Raw genomic sequence first — 12,215 nt, 5'->3', positions numbered from 1 at the left:
AAATTGGTGGACAGTCAGGCCACATCAGTCTGATGTTTATATTGGGCCTATCACAAGGGTATTTGCACTGCAGTTCTCCACTGCTTCCCCCCAGTTCCATTTAACAATGTGCACTCCTTCCACTCGAGCTTCGAGGCAGAGGCTGTGCACTCTGATATCACTGAATTTATCACTGCATGTCACCTCTAAGTGTCTTTGGCAATGAACAAAAGGAATTTCTCCAGGGGAGGCAGCACAGCTGTAGAACAGCTTCCAGTTGGAGATCTCTGGTAATTTGGGGAATTTCAGGTGCATTGATTACTGAGGGAATTAATCCATGGTTTCCTGAATGCATCCTTTTACCTTGTTTACCTTTGCAGGTAATTTGTGTAGTTCAGAATAGAGGCATAGAGCCCTATATGACAAAATAGTTTGGAATTCAGCATCTGCTGTGGAACTGTATATTTTTTGCTTCAGCAATCTCATAAACTGCCTTTTGTCATTACTATTCTACTGACCCTAATTTTTAATCTAAAGTGTCTCGAATTCCAGCATTGCTGGTGTTTTGATGAAAATTTTGGAAACAGGTAACTGTTTGAAAATCAATTTGTAATTGAATCTGCTTGAGAAGTTTATACAGAGCCTTTCTCATGGCTTAGATAACAGCAGGAGTGGTAGCCCCAGGTTATAGTCCCTCCTTTGGCTTGCAGACAATGTCAGTTTAAGGTTTTAGTGCTAATTTTCAAAGCAGTTTAACACTCATGCCACCAACTACCTGAAGGAACAATTTTTTAAAAATGTCAATCTATTATATAATCAGTGTGCCAAAAAATGCAGAGTGTGAGATCAGCATCTGAGAACTGAAGGTAAAGCCTTGGCAGCTAGAAAGTTCCAAGAAACTTCCAAGAAAGTGGTTGCATCAAGTAATCCTAAGAAACACTGCATTCTGAAAGATCCTTTTTGGCAAAGGAAGGATGTTTGAAATCTTCAAACCCTCCCAGCTTTCCCCCTCAAAAGACAAAACAATAACACAAAAAAAGTTAACTGGCTTTTTATAATTACCATGGCTTTTTCAAAATGCCTCCATTGTTCCCAGACTTGATCCTTGTCCAAAATGAGATACAGATGTTAAGAGAATGTGACTTTGTCATGTTTGAAAAAATGATCAAAATTGTAGTGATACACGAATGTTCAAAATTTCAGATGAAAAAACTCAAAGTAATGAATGACCTGTAACTAATTAGCAGACTGATTGCAGGCATTAGTTTTCAGTAGCATGCTAGTGGAAATTGCTTGTAACTCCCATTTTATAATAGTTGTAATAAATGTATTTGTGAAGTATCACTGTACAAATGTTACCTTTGCGTGTCACAAGATGGCAGTGTAAGAACACGCACAGCATTTGTTCACCTGCCACAAAACACTGCCAAACTCGCCTGCATATCCTTCAAGCCCTGCAGCCAAACCCCTTAGTGGGATGTGCTGTCAGCTGAGCACTGGGGCTCCTCACACACCGCAGGACAGCTCTACACACCCCTCCTCTCATGTGGCATCAATGTTGGGCAGGGCAGGTGCTCAGAGATCCACTCCATCCCCAGCACACACCCTCCTTGGGTGCAGAGTCTTGCTGATCATCCCCTGAGTCTGAGGGATGCTGTGTCCATGGAGCCTTTATTATCCCTCATTCCTTGAGCCCAGGCTCAGCTCTCTGAGGTAACAGTCTGTTAGTTACACAGAAATGTCTTTTGTGTGGTAGGGATGGCTGTGACATGATGCCTGAGGCTGCAGCTGAGCTGTGGAAGAGGCAGGTGGAGCAGGCAGGGGCAAAAGTGCTGTGTGAAAGTCCCTGCTGTGTTTGGTTTTGGATGAGTGGGATGGTTCCACCTCAGACACCATGTGAGAGAGATGTTTAAAAGTAATAGATGAACATGCTGTTGTTCATCTATGCTGTGGTTCTCAGCACTGTGTCTGCTGTCAGGACTCCTCTAATCCCTTTGGGTTCTCTTTCCCATCTCTCTGAATGCCCAAAGGAGTCCACAGCACCATGCCAGGGAAAGTGTCTGAAGTGGGTTGTACAGAAAAGCAGGGGGCTGTATAACCACTGCTCCCCCAGGACGATCCGTAAAAACCCAATAAATGGACATCCTGGCCAGTCTGACTTGCTTCTATGAAAAACAGGGAAAGATTTCTAGCACCAGGCCCAGCTCTAGGCCGTTTGTTCTGTGAAGGAGCAGCAGTAGGCAGGGAAGATGCACACACACTTCCCTGACAGACTGATGGACGGAGGCATGTCTCCTGTCTGGGCTCAGGCAGAGAGGTGTTCCCTGCCCTTGTCTGCCCTGTGTGCAAGTGACAGAGGCCAAAGCTGTGGCACAGCCTGCACAGCTGCCGCTGAGCAGCATGTGGGACTCTGGAACCTGTACCCCCTTCCATGGGGTGCAGTCCTTCAGGAAATGGATGTTCCACCATGAGTCCCTCAGGGGATCAGAGGTCCTGCCAGCAAACCTGCCCCAGCATGGGCTTGCCTTGGGGTCACAGCCTCCTTTGGGCATCCACCTGCTCTGGTGTGGCATCCTCCCTGGGCTGCAGGTGCATCCCTGCTCCATCATGGACCTCCAGGAGCTGCAGGGACACAGCTGCCTCCCCATGGTCTGCACCAGAGGCTGCAAGGGACTGGAACACCTCCTCCCCTCGTTCTGCACTGACCTAGGTGTCTGCAGAGCTGTTCCTCTTGTGTATTCTCACTCCTGTCTCTCTTGACTCTCTGTAGAAGTTGAGCACTTTAATTCCCCTTTGTTGATACATTAGCCCCGAGGCATCACCACCGCTGCTGATGAGCTCGGCCTGTCCCACTGGTGAGGCCACCTTGGAGCTGTCTGGCATTGGCTGTCTCACACATGGGGAAGTTTCCAGCACTTCTGTAGGCCTCCACCACCAAAATCGGGCAAAACAAACCCAATACAAGCCTGTTGAAGATTTAGGAAATAACTTCTATAATGGTGTTGTTGATAAGCTTGGGCCCAGGCAAAAAAGAGTGATGAGTCAAAGCAGTAGTCTCAATCCACCATTACACTGGATGTACTCATGTGAGCAATTTATCTCTTTTCAGACAGCAAGGACATTCTGTTTGTTTAATTTTCCACCCTTCCCTTGACTAATAAAACCATTAATAATGTAGAATTTTATCTTTTACAGACTTATAAGATACTTTTACCATACCTGTTCTACAAACTAAGTACTTTTTATTTTGGTTTGAAAGTAAACTTATTCTTTGTAGTGGAATGAATTAATTCTTTGTGCTAACTTGTGTTTGGTTGCTGGCCTGTCTGCAGTGAAATAAGGACCTCTTTCTTCCTATTCTCATATTTTTAGGCTTAAAATCCCAGTTTGCCCAGGGGCATTTCTGGTCCCTGAACGGCTGTTATCTGTCTGATAAATGGTTTGAACATTATCTAGCAGCAGCCTTGCCTGTCCCAGGTTGAACTTTCAGGAGCTCCTGGCAGTGAGGACTGGCCTGCCCAAAGCAGCATTGGCTTGCAGGTCTTTCTTTTGGAGAGAATGCCAGTTTGCTAACACAGATACAGAGCCCTCACTGCCTCCTGGTCTCTGTGCCCAGGCATTCCCAGTTCAGCTGGGACAGACAGAGCACTCATGACCAGGGTCTCTAGGTTCTCACCCCAGCTGAACATTTGGTTTGGCTTCCAACCAATGTTGGAAGTCAATCTGACGGACAGAGCTTAATGATTGTATTTCTGTCATGTTTTCATATATTAGGTGAACATGTGCCTTTCACAACTTATTATTTCTTGAGCGCGACCAATATAATTTAAAAAATAATACAATTGGTGAATTATGGGTTAGAATTACAGAAAATTCCATGTTGGAAGGCACCTCTGGAGATCATGTGTACCAATCTCCAGCCAACAGCCAGGCCTCAGATTCAATTTTCCAGAGGAGTGTCTAGCCATGGAATATTTCTAAGCCAAGGGGATTCCACCACTTTGCTGGGCTGCCTGTTTCAGTGTTTAATTCTTCTCAAGATGAATAATCTTATTTCTTAAATCCAAATGAAAATTCCCATGGAACAACATGTACCTGCTGTCTCTTGACCTGTTACCATGCATCATAGAGAGGAGAAGCTTCCAGCTTCCCTGGAACTTCTCTAAGGTGTTGGAAGGCAGTGGCAAAGCAGTTTCAGGTAGAGGTGGAGATTTTGGAGATTTCTGTGTGGTTATGGGCACCCTGTGTTAGCTCTCTGAGGTGATCACATGAAATATTCTGTGCTTTAAAAGATTTTGTTAATCTATTTAATTTTGTGAAGATTCGGGTAAGAGGATTAAATACCTTAAATGATGGCCTCAAAGCCCACATGTTTTGGTGGGAGCTGAAATGAATCAAAATCTGCATCTTTTGAAGTCCATGCGTGTATGATAATTTCAAAAGACCTTAGCATTTGAATCAATTCTCTGTTTCTGAGGATTGAAATCCTAACATCAGCTGCAGTGTGCAATGGTTTCATTGTGAGCACTGGAATATCATTTGATTTCATTTAGTTTTGCCTTGTCCTGCCAGTGTTGGTTCTGCTTGTTCTGAATTTTTCCAAATAACCACAAGTCAGTAGTTGATCACAAAAATAAATCAGGTATTTCTGCTGATTTTTTCCTTCTATGTCTCCCCTGTTCTCTATGGGAAATTTTTATCATTAAGCTGGTTATGCTAATTAGCTGAGTTGCATTTTTCATGTAGCCCTTTTCAAATGAAGCATCATGTAAAAGCAATAACAGCTCTTAAATAAAGTAACAGATTTTAAGAACAGAAATAGCAAATGAGACTATCAGCTGGTCAGAGGACACCAACATTTCATAATTCTTTTTTTTCCTTTTGTTGGAGCTGGGGTAGTAAGGAAAAAGCATTTATAATCTTGTTATATAGGAGCTCTCCAACAGAGGCAGGAGTGATACAGCTCAATTTTCCAAGGAGCTTCATTGTGGCCATTTATCACAGTCAGATATTTGACTCAAGTGCAAAAATGTAGAAAACTAAGGTTATATCAGGTCTCCAAGAAGGATTGAAAGTAACCCAAAGAGTAGAGAAAAGAACAAAAAAACCCCAAAAACAAACACAAACCAAGAAACCCAAAAAACAAACCACCACATAATTTTCCTCTCACAGACTGAAACTTTATCTAAATTTGCAGCCAAGGTGAGAATATTTTCCATGGAGAAAGAGGAAAAGAGGATAAAAACAGGATGAAAGATATATGATGAATTTTATTTTCCCCAGAAAAGGACAATCCAGTTTCCTGGTAGGGATGTTATGAAGTGTGTAGCTGACACTAGGATAATTTCCACAGTATTTTGAAAGATGGTATGGTGGAGGGGGTTTGTTTCATCTTTTTTTGGGAAAATAACAAACAGTAACTGGGAATATGAGACACTTGGACTATTTCTGAGTGACCTATTTTTTAGAATTTTTAGAGCCTTGAGGCAAATCCCAAACTTTGACCAAATATTTCTAATATATGGGGAAGTTGCTTCTTCAGTTTAATGCCTGTAAATTCTACATTGCATGTAAAGAAATTATGTTTAACATTATTGTAACCTTGAAGCCAAATAAGCTTTAAGAACAAAACTTGCTCTGTCTCCAGGGGTCCTGAGCGTCAGACTGCTTGTGTGAAGGTGGCACGTCCTGGTTTGTTTCATGAGACAAAACTGTGGTTCTCTTTTTGTTCAGCACCTCGTTGCCGCGCAAATTGTGGCTTTGAGGAGCATCCAGAGAAAGCCCCAAAGGAACAAAGACCACGCTGCAGGCAGGTGATGAGCACTGCCCCGAATTTCTTGTGCCCATCTGAGAAGGCATCTCATTGTTAACCATCAGGACACAGCCACTGTCTCACTGGTGCAGCCTGCACAGCAAACCACCACATTCACTGACTTGTGGTTTTTCTAGGACTCAGAGGGCAAGCAGGTGTGTGTGCTTGGGAGAACCAAAGGACAAGGACTGTCCCCAAGTTTTCACTCAGTTCTCAACACATTGTGTTTTCCTTGCTGTGTCTTCCTCTGCTGAAGAAACTCTGTAACTGCGTTTGGGATAACAGAGTAAGACAGTTCACAAGTTCTGGGCTTTATTTTTGTTTCATACAGATTCACAGAAAGTTCACAGAGCACAGTGAGTTGCAATTTGCTATCGTTTTTTAGGTTAAAATAGGATGTTTCTTTGCATAAACCAGTGCTTGTAAGCAGAAACTGAATTTTGTGAAGACTGCAGATTTGAGCTGTAGCCACGTTAACACAGATCAGTTCAAGCTCTACCAATGGCAGATTGAATACTTGCTGGTTTTACAGATATCCTCCTCAGCCATTAGACTGCAAATTCTGGCCTTGTGTATTGGGTTTTGATGGCAAAGTTTTGACAGCATGGGGCTACATGGATGGCTTCCGAGAGAAACTTCCAGAAGGTTTCCCCATGCCAGATAGAGTCAGTGCCAGCTTGCTCCAAGACAGATCCACTGCTGTGTGAGGCTGAGCCCATCAGCAGCAGCTGCAAGTGCCTCTGGATAACATAATTAGGAATGTAAAAAACCCCCAAAACTGTGCAATAGCAGCTGGAGAAAGCACTGGGAATGTGCAAGAGAAACAACTCTGCAGACACCAGGATCAGTGAAGAAGGGGAGGAAGGTGCTCCAGGTGCAAGAATGGAGCTTCTTCATTCTCCAGGCTGTGTTGAAAACCCCAGAGATCAGCTGTGCCCCTGCACCCCTTGGAGGTCCATGGTGGGCACCTGGTGTCCAGCCAGGGTCAGCCACACCTTGCTAAAATCATCAGCAAAACTCCTCTTGGCATCACCGTGGCCAAAATGTTATCCAAAACATCTTTTTCAAACCAGTAAAATCTTTCAAAATTCAGGAAACCTTAAAATGTGACAAGCCTTGTGGCAGTTTTTTGTAAACTTGGAGTGGATTTATAGCAAGAACATGTTTGCAAGATCCATGTTAATGAAATGTGCAGCAGGAGTTCTCAGCATGCACAGTGACATTCATCACTGTCAAACTCCCTCTTTGAATTCACATCCTCCCAAGGTATTAATGAGGGCTTTAATCTCAAGAGACAAATCTGATCCACAATTGAATTCGTGGGGAGTCGCATTCCTCATGCATGAGGATAGGGAAACCTTGTAAGCTCCCAGCTGAGCTGCTGAGGCCTTTGCAATGGTTTGTGTGTGTCCTCCTTACACTGACATCACACCAAACTACAGATTTTCTGCTTTGTGTGTTCACTATAAATTCATAAGGGTTTTAGCCCTGGATGTGCCAGCAAGATGTACCAGATATTTTTAGGAAGGAAAAGTGTCAAGGACAGATTAAAAGGGTTGTAAAAATTTCCGCCAATGTTCAGCTCATGGGAGAATAAGCTTGTAGCTTTGAAAAACAGATCTTGTTTTGTCTTTATGCCTGGCATGACAAATCCTCTGTGTTCTGTAAAATGTTTTTCTCTTATTTGCTTCTGTGTAAACCTGAAGGTTTTTGGTAGAAAAACTTCACCACGGGGTCCACTATAGATATGCATGAATAATAGAATTAGTGAATGTTTGAAAAGGCAAAATTTGTAACCTTCTTACAGTGGTTAAGAATACAATCAGTTACTTTTTTTTCAGTGTATATAAATTTTTTCTGGAGAAATGTGAAGTTAATGGCATTCTTAGAGTTATTTTTCCAAATGAATATGGAAAAATATTTAATAGTTCACACAGCCCATCTGTAAAAGAAACACAGCGAATCTTTTGTTTAACAAGTATACAGAAACTAGACAAGTTTTCACCTATAAACTTCCTTTAAATAAAACAAATAACAGCGGCTTTTCCAGTAATTAATTTCATAAATATTCTGATAAAATCTCTTACAATGTTGTCTTTCTGGAACTCAAATATTCTGGAGGTAATATGCTGGCATCTTGGAAGGAACTGACAATTTGTGAACTCAAGTGATCACTGCCACTTTTTCAGGAGCCAAAATACTTTCTGGTAATAATACATCAGGTCAACTCATAAGAAGATTTTATTTGTGTTTCAAGGAGTTGCTGCTTGGGTGATTTATTTATTCCAACTGTTTCAGAAGTCAGAATATAAACCATGTCCTGAGTGACAAAGAGCTGATGTAGTTTAAAACAAGGTTTGGGTAGTATAAGCTCATTAGTTTGTATCTTCAGGTTTTGGTTTTCTTGGAAGCAGTTTCAGTATTTTTTTTTCTATTTGGTTTTGTCATGATTCTTTAATTCTTGGCTTGAGACAGTGCAAAAAGTACAATTTTATAGAGTACATAGCAACAGCTGTTTTGTGGCATTCCTGCCCTTATTTCCCTCATAAACATGAAATACCATGAAGAAAAATAGTGGTTCTAATAATTTTGGACTTTTCCCATCCATACTAATTCTTCAGAAGATATATTCTATTTTTCTCAAAATGTCTTACAGGCAGAATAAGGCAGGCTCCTGCATTTTCTCATCTCCTGATCTGCTCCCTGCCATGCATCATTCACTTTACTAAAAATCTCATATATGTGCTGTCTCAAAATACCTTGCCTTCTGCTGTCTCTGCAAACTCTGGTGTCTGCAGGCTCCTCTGCTCCATCCAACTGCTCTGCTCCACCTAACATTTTTCATCCATACTTTTATTAATCCATGAAGAATATTACTGTGAAAGTTGGCTTTTTTTGCTTGTTTATAATTCTGAAGTAAGAAATAAGAAGGAAAAAGGGTACAAAACGATGTCATTCTTTACCCTGATTTATGTAAATGCATTCAATAGTAAATCATAGAATTGTAGAATAGGTCCAGTTGGAAGCAGCCTTAAAGACCAAGTTCCAATGCCCCTTCCATGGGCAGGGACACCTTCCACTAGGCCAGGGTGCCCCATCCAACCTGGCTTTGGACACTTCCAGGGATGGGGCAGCTGAACCTTCTCCAGACAGCCTGTGCCAGTGACTCACCTTCACAGTAAAGAACTTATTTCTGATACCTAATCTAGACCTGCTCTCTGTCGGTTTAAGGCCATTGCCCCTTGTCCTGGTGCTTCACCTGTCCTTTCCACTTGGAAACAGTCCCTCTGCAGCTTTCCTGTACATATGAGGAGTTGGTACAAAGTCCCCTCAGAGCCTTCTTTTCTCTGGGCTGAACAGCCACCACTCTCCCAGCTTGTCTCCACAGGAGAGTTGCTGCAAACCTCTGATCATCTTCAAGGCATCCCCTGGGCTCACCTCAACAGCTCCTTCTCCTTCTTCTGCAGGTGGGGTCTCACCAGAGCAGAGCAGAGGGACAGAATCCCCTCCCTGCCCTGCTGCCCACGGTGCTTTGGATGCAGCCCAGGACTCATTTGGCTTTCTGGGCTGTGAGTGCCCATGGCTGGGTCATTTTGTGTCACCACATTTCTCTTCACAGAGAAAAACAAGGCACAATTCTTCCCAAGAATATTTCTGGGTTTCACATTCTCCGAACCTCAGAGAGAAAAAAAAAACAATTCTAATCTCATTTACTGCTCCTGTGTTGTCCACAAGTGGAATGCATTGTGGAAGATTGTTTACCTGAAGGGAATTGGTAATTGGATTCTGGTGTGAGAGTTTTGATTCACTGACCAATTGAATCCAGGTGTGTGTGTCAGGACTGTTGGCTGACAGTCATGAAATGCTGTGCAGTTGTGTGCAGTTGAGTGCTTGGCAGATTCAGTTTAGATGTAATGTAATATAAGGTAATATAGTGTAGAAGAATATAGTATAATAAAGTAATTAGTTAGTCTTCTGATAAGATGGAGTCCTCCTCATCATTTCTCCCAGATGACAGATAAAAATATGATGCTATAGTTTTGAGCTTCTCATCAACCAGCACCCCCTAGTCCTTCTCCCCAGGGCTGCTCACAATCCACTCCCTGCTCAGCCTGTGCCTGGGATTGCCCCAAGCCAAGGAACTGACTGGAGAGGGTTACTCAGTGCATTGATCCCAGCCAGGCAGTGGAGAGTGACTGGGGGAACTCTGGTTGCAGCTCTCACACAGCTGCAGTTTGTTAGACTTCACACAGTACATTGTTTATTGTCTTGCAGTTATTATTTTACCTACATTGACATATAAACTGGGAAGACAAGTCTTATAAACAGCAAAAGAGAACAATTTACAGAAAAAATAACATATATATTCCAATTCTCTATTTATTCCATCCTGGTTCTCAGAGAGCCCTGTGACTAGTGTTCGTGGTGACTGAAAGAGCTGCTCCCATTGCACAAGAAGGGAATTCCAGAAGGCACACATATGACATATATTTTTGTTCTGAAATATATGGGCCATGAGAAAAGAGCCTGGATTTGTCACAGAGACTGGGATCTAGTAGGAACCTCTTGGGATGAAGGGTCTGAATTTGTAAGCAGAACATTCACTGTTTCTCATCACATCAGCAAGCAGAGTTTACAAGCTGAGGAGCACAGTGCTGGCTGGCTTCTCCAGCTTTAAACACACTGGCAGCAAGTGAATCCTTCTGCATGCATTCCAAACACCTGCTCCTCAGCTCAGCCCAGGCACAGTACATCATAAAAATGTATTTTTTAGTCTTCTTTGATGAATCTCTAAACAAAGTCACTTGAATCCTCAAGTTTATTTTGTCTGATGAAGATAAACGAGCAAAACCAAAATTGCAAAGGTTATTTAAACGGGATGTAAGTTAAAAGCCAGCGATACATCTCTATCACCTGAAAAATAGGGAAATTGAGACCTGCATATGAGTATTTTGACTGGGGCTCATTTTTAAGATAAATAGAGCAGTTAGAAGCTGTGTTCATTTTTAAAAATTGTTATAATTGTTAATGCACACATATTGCAATGTTAGGGATTTTGAATTATTCAGTCAATAACCAGATAGCAAATATGAATATGAGAGTTATGCAATAGAGAATGATAGTTACTTTAAAGGTAAAATCCAATAAAAATATAATAAAGCTATTTTCAAGTTCAGAACTGCTGTATCGTTATGTCCCTCCAGGCAAAGTGTACGCAGGTCCAGACACTGGAAGTAAATGCAAACAGCCAGAGATTCTGAACTACAAACTCAGATGCTGTAATATGTGCAAAGGTTTTGTATTATCCTTCAGCTTACTCATACCTAAACACTGTCTCTATTTGTTCTTACCCATATCTAGAGATAGATACAGAAATACTATATACAGAAACAGAAGCATTGGTATCTAGAATGAAAACCAGTTTTTTTTTCCTTAATAAAGAAAATTTGAAAATTAATATATTTTTAAAGAAATCCAAGGACACATAGGACATAGGTAAATTCTTTGCTGTGAGGGCAGTGAGGCACTGGAAGAGGTTGCCCAGTGAAGCTGTGGCTTCTCCATCCCTGGATGTGTTCAAGACCACATTGGACAGGGCTTGGAGTAACTCAGGATAGTGGAAGTTGTCTCTGCCCATGGACAGGGGAAATTCAAGATTCCTACCAACCCAACCATTCTGTGACAGGAAGAGGAAAAGATGTTTTAGTGTCCCCTTAAGTAAATATTAAAATTAAGTATGGTTGTGTGTAGAGCTTGCAAAAAGTAAAGTGGAAATAATAGAGTCCTTTTCAAAAACATTTCAAGAGTTTCTGAAACTGTGACCCAGATAGACAGAATCTGCCACTTCCATTATAGGTAAAAAAAGAAAACAAACTCCCCCAAACCGACAGCTTGAAGAGTTTTATCTTGACACAAGGACTTGTCTTTAGGCCATCAAATATTCCTGGCCCATCTCATTCACCCATTATCAGGACTTTTGTGGACTCCTGTTTTGCTTTTCCTGATACAGATGGACCCAGAAGAAGGAAGTGTCTAGTGGAATCTCTTGTATTCAAGGTGATTTGTATATCTTGGGTGATTTGTCATGCTTCATTTAGGTTCTCAGTGTGACTAATCATTTACTACATATGTATGACAGCATTTTGCTACTTTGCTTCTGCATGATTATTTTTTCTAACTTCATTCATAGCATCATAGAATATCTTGAGATGGAAGGGACCCATCAAGTCCAACTCCTGGCCCTGCACAGGACACCCCAAGAGTCACACCCTGTGCCTGAGAGCATTGTCCCAGTGCTCACTGAGCTCTGCCAGGCTGCTGCTGTGACCATTGCCCTGGGGAGCCTGTTCAGTGCCCAGCCACCCTCTGGGGGAAGAACCTTTTCCTAAAATCCAACCTAAACCTCCCCTGACACAACTTCAAG

Source organism: Melospiza georgiana, chromosome 1 (genome assembly GCF_028018845.1).
Source record: "Melospiza georgiana isolate bMelGeo1 chromosome 1, bMelGeo1.pri, whole genome shotgun sequence".
In the NCBI taxonomy this organism is placed as follows: Eukaryota; Metazoa; Chordata; class Aves; order Passeriformes; family Passerellidae; genus Melospiza; species Melospiza georgiana.
Note: the sequence above shows the minus strand (reverse complement) of the source record.